The sequence below is a fragment of the Tachypleus tridentatus genome, chromosome 12 (genome assembly GCF_004210375.1).
Source record: "Tachypleus tridentatus isolate NWPU-2018 chromosome 12, ASM421037v1, whole genome shotgun sequence".
Lineage (NCBI taxonomy): Eukaryota > Metazoa > Arthropoda > Merostomata > Xiphosura > Limulidae > Tachypleus > Tachypleus tridentatus.
In genome coordinates this window covers 89,526,908-89,532,719 of record NC_134836.1, presented here as the reverse complement: position 1 = coordinate 89,532,719, position 5,812 = coordinate 89,526,908, and positions in this window count along the sequence as shown.

Sequence of the window (5,812 nt, the reverse complement as noted above, 5' to 3'; positions counted from 1 at the left end):
ACATAAATTTTATTTTCAATTATAAATCCCATTTAAACATAAAACACCGGAGGAAAACACAGTCCAAAGCAAAAGTTTATTAGAACCAATAATTATTATTCGTCACAATGGATCAACGAACAGCTTGTGAGGCTCGCGCTGAATGTTTGAAATAGGTTTCTAATTTACGATAATAAAATCTATTACATAATAAGTGAAGTTTATTATGACGATGTGGGTGTGTGTCCACGTTTTTACTGATTCCTATTGTAAAAGAAACCAGCATATATAACCTGGCAGTCAATAGCAATACAAAGTGTCAATAGAAGCCACCGCATGTAACTAATTCAAGCCAAAGAAATGCAAACGCTTCATTATAAAAATATAGACAACGTAGAAAATGTCAATACCACAAGTATCTGTAATACAACTATATAAACATACTGTTTTACATCACAAAATAGTGGTTTAGGCCGAACACCCTCGAATCCCCCCTGCATACGTGCCTACTTATGATCCTAAACTCAGGATCAGTACCTGTAACGGGCACAGATAACGCTAATAACTTAAATATTAATTAAAAGCGTTTGCATATCATGTGTATTATTATTAATAATATCTATTAACTCATATCATTGTGTTGATATTTGCATTATTTTGTAATACTGCTCATATTTGAAACAAACATTAATTTTTCCCTTATCTATAACAGTGTAGCTATTATTAATTGTATGTATACATACAACGCTAATCGTTGAATATTTTATATACTTTGTTTTGAAGTATAGATTTTACCTTTCTTAGGATTATAAGCAGTAATACATTTTCTTTAATAAAATACTATTATTTGATTTATTTTGATGTTATTAAGGATGAATATTACTAATAATAGGGCCTGGCATGGCCTAGCGCGTAAGCGTGCGACTCGTAATCCGAGGGTTGCGGGTTCGCGCCCGCGTCGCGCCAAACATGCTCGCCCTCCCAGTCGTGGGGGCGTTATAATGTTACGATCAATCCCACTATTTGTGGGTAAAAGAGTATCCCAAGAGTTGGCGGTGGGTGGTGATGACTAGCTGCCTTCCCTCTAGTCTTACACTGCAAAATTAGTGACGGCTAGCACAGACAGCCCTCGAGTAGCTTTGTGCGAAATTCCAAAACAAACAAGCTTTGGGCCAATGCATACCACTACAGACAGTTCGAAGTGGCATAACTTTAGTCACAAAAATGTAATACACAACTTTACGAAGTTTTCACACAGTCGAACTCCATTCCTATTATAAAAGATATTACGCTTTAAGATATAAAGATCTGCTATAAAAACTTGGTTTCAAAATTAGTGTACATTACAAAAGTTAATTTTTTTTTATATTTTCATATCAGCAATAATTTAATATGAGATCAAGATATATAGAAATAAAAAATATCTTGCTTAATTATAACTAGCATATAAGATAATATCTAGTTCTCAAGAATCGAGGCAGATATAATTTCAAATACGTTATTGTAATACAGGAGGTAGCAGAATGTGAATACACTTACTCAAAAAAAAATAAACAAAAGTGGAAAAAATAACATAGTTTGGATTAAATATTCTACAAACCAGAGTTTTTACTGGAACTGTATCCTTAAACTTGTGTATAAGATGAAGGGTAAAATCAGGCATTGTTTTAATAGTATAAAGTATTATCTTATTCTTTGGAAAATACAAAGATTTTTGATAATATACTAAATTATCACTTTGTATCAGCATTTTGTTTTCTAGAAAAAGAGAGACTATTTCTCCCTTTCATATGATTTTTATGTTAATAACAGATTGTTCAATTTGAGCGTTGTTTTCTTTATATAAAACACTAATTTACTTAAACAATATAAAAACGACACTTGTGTAAAATAATCTTTTAGGGCACGTCCCTATTTTAATAATTATTGTGCAACAGTTTAATGCTGTATTGCCTTCAATTGTAAATATTTATTTGTTTCTGTTACCACAAGTTCTGTAAGTCTGTGATATTCATTTGGTGTCATGACATGTCTATATTTGCTTTCTCTTTCCCTCTTTTTTTTCTTTGAGGGGGTTCGTATGTGAAGTAGTTAAAGAAAACAGTTATAATATGGTCTAAAAATTGAAAGCCAATGAGAAGAAATAGCTGAAGAGCTTGGTCATGATATTAATATTTTAATGTTTAGAAGGCTTTAGCCTACTACCTGTTAGAAATGGAATAGTTTGCTGACCAGCACTTAGTCTAAGGTTGACAGGCCATCACCTGAAGATCCACGTGTGTGGTTGTGATTGGTCAGGAACCCCAACTAGAGCCTTGACCAATGAAAGGTAATAAACTTCTTAGATAAAAGTACACTGGTTAATCTTCTGGCATAACTTATCTCAGAAAATAATTCCTCTTGGAAAAGGTTTAAATAAACTGCAAGTTAAAAATCAGGAACTAATCTGGAGGACTGTCAACCAGAAGAAGCCAATAAATCCTGGTATCTTCAAGAGACTGGCTAAAAAGCATTTGTTCATATTTCTAAAGTGGTTTGATCAGATTTGAGAATGAATAAGTGGAAAACTGCCATTTACCACTAAACCTGTTCCAAGTAGCACTACATTTCTTCAAATGCCTCATAAGAGAGTGGGTTATAGACTGAAAAAAAAAAGTTCATCAGTAATTTGTTCTGACTGTCATTTGGTATACCCAGTTCAAGATATGTTGATATTGATATACTAATTTTGTCTTCATATGGATCTAAGGGACCCTGTCTTGATGGCAGAGGTTGTACATAGCTCAATACAAAATGGTGAAGGAGACTGAATTACGTGGTTACAATTTTTAAACTACGTATTAATTTTGTCTGCTAGAACAAGTAGTAGTATTACCTCCCTATCAACAAAAGAAAGAGCTACCATATTGCATTCAGTAAAAACTACACACTCAGCAGGTAGGGGTTGGAAGTTCAAATGGATAACAACAAATTCTTTGAAGGATTATCCTTGTTACAGCAAATGTCTAAGATTTCTATTATCCATGAAGAAAACTATGAGTATGTTTAGTTTTGTTTTTTTCTTTTGGAAGGGGCATATGAGAAGAGTGTTGTTGATAAAAAAAAGTATTGAAAGATTTAAGGAAAAACAACTGAAAACCTCAACTAAATATTTATGGTTATAGTGTATAAAAAACAGTAAATGAAGGGTTCTTCTAGGGCTTTTAATTTCAAAGCAAGAAGGTTATTGTAGCATTTTTAGAGTATTGTATGAAGTGTTGATTTACTGCCTGGTAAGATATTATCATGTTGGAAAGATTATGAAATTAGGGTATTAAATTTAAAGTTAATATTAGAATTTTTAGTATGAGGAAAGGCTTAAATTTTTGTACTTTTTATGCTGGGAACTATTGAAGGATTAAAAGTAATATGATTCAGGTGTTTGAAAATTTTTCATGTTGAGAAATGTCTTAGCAACAAAATTAATATATTTGACATAAGACCCTTAACATGTGGAAAACTATCAGGTTTTAGTTTGATAGTTCAGGTGCAAAATTACTCTTTGTTTAATTGAACATTTGTGTTGTAAGTATTCTCAAACATGCTGTTACTTTAAGTCATTTCAAAGATGTGTTGTATAGGTATGCACATATGAAGAACTTTGTATGTAATTTAATCCCTTGTTGTGATTTTTGTGATTTTGTGTTGAGTGAACTTGAGGAACTAAATTATTTTCTGATTCTGGTCTACTACAGACGACACATTGTGCATACGTTAACTGCAATGTACAACTTTGGGTTTCTATGCCAACATGATTGTATTAACACATAACTTAAGTGTTTTTTTTTATTTTACAACCTCATTAGTAATACTTTTAAGGTATTAATAAATAACATTCAAATTAATAAACACAATGTATTATTGTTAAATAAAATGTTAAAATGAGAAATCTGTTTGGCTAGTAGTTTTGGTTTTGCTTGTTTCATAATTTTAAAGACAGCTACACAAAGGACTATCTCTTCTAAGTCATCCCTAATTTTGATCTGTCAGAGTAAAGGAAAGCCAGTCATAGTCAACAGCAAACACAGCTAACTCTTGGGCTACTACAACCTGACTTAAAAATGGGATTTGATTGTCAGTCATGTCAGTGCACCAACAGCCACAAAGCACAGTGTTTTTATGGCAGCAAATCAAGAACTCAAGATTTCAGAATTAGAATATACTAACTATCAGGCCACATCCAGCCCAATTTGGTCAAAGGTTAAGCTTAGTCTTTGTGTGTGATGTTATGTTAAGAGAGTAAATGTATTATTTTGTTCCTGAATGGTTGCTGTATCGATTATCTATATACTAACTGTTACTTTTGTGTCAACTTAATTTTACATTAATTTAGAGAGCATGTCTATAGTGTATAATTCCTTGTTGGTAGTTAGAGTAGAAGATAAATATGATGTTTTGTTTGTTGGAAAATGTTGTCTCTTTGTTCAAGAATCAGAATAACTTCTACCTAAATCTCACGTGAATACAACAAAAGCATTTATATGTAAGGAATTTACTGTTGTTGGGTACACTTTCATATGTTCATTAATACTGTTGCTTGGCAGGACAGCTACGTCATAAGTATGGTTTACAACTAGATCCTTCCAGAAGGTTCAGGAAATACCTTGACAATTATAAAATTAAATCATATTTTATTTGTGAGTCTGTCACAATGTATGACTGATTTCTGAGTTAACTTGTTTATCAGTCATTCTATCTGTTACTATTAGCCAGTAAGTTTAACCTGCAAACACTGAGTTTGTTTCGATAAAAAGACAGAAATGTAAGAAGTACAATATGTATGAAAAAAGTAACAACAAAGAAAAACTGTTGTGTCAAGAGTTTACTTTCAACTTGGCCTTAACAGTGAGCATTAGTCAAGGAAACTTGGAGAAGCTGTATTTGATGAAACAACTAAAATGTCTTTGTTATCATAAACTGGACGACACTAACAATTCTTCCTTTTCCTTTTTTATGCTGTATAATCTAAAATAACCCATCCAACAAAGAAATTATTATAACAGTATTTAGTACTTTGTTTTTACTTGATATGTGTGGTTAGTACTGCATGAAACCTTACTTTGATCAGAACTTTCCTGTAAATGTCTCTTGATATTGTAAGAAGTACAATATGTATGAAAAAAGTAACAACAAAGAAAAACTGTTGTGTCAAGAGTTTACTTTCAACTTGGCCTTAACAGTGAGCATTAGTCAAGGAAACTTGGAGAAGCTGTATTTGATGAAACAACTAAAATGTCTTTGTTATCATAAACTGGACGACACTAACAATTCTTCCTTTTCCTTTTTATGCTGTATAATCTAAAATAACCCATCCAACAAAGAAATTATTATAACAGTATTTAGTACTTTGTTTTTACTTGATATGTGTGGTTAGTACTGCATGAAACCTTACTTTGATCAGAACTTTCCTGTAAATGTCTCTTGATATTGTAAGAAGTACAATATGTATGAAAAAAGTAACAACAAAGAAAAACTGTTGTGTCAAGAGTTTACTTTCAACTTGGCCTTAACAGTGAGCATTAGTCAAGGAAACTTGGAGAAGCTGTATTTGATGAAACAACTAAAATGTCTTTGTTATCATAAACTGGACGACACTAACAATTCTTCCTTTTTCCTTTTTTATGCTGTATAATCTAAAATAACCCATCCAACAAAGAAATTATTATAACAGTATTTAGTACTTTGTTTTTACTTGATATGTGTGGTTAGTACTGCATGAAACCTTACTTTGATCAGAACTTTCCTGTAAATGTCTCTTGATTTGATAAATTAAATAAGAAACATAACATTCCAG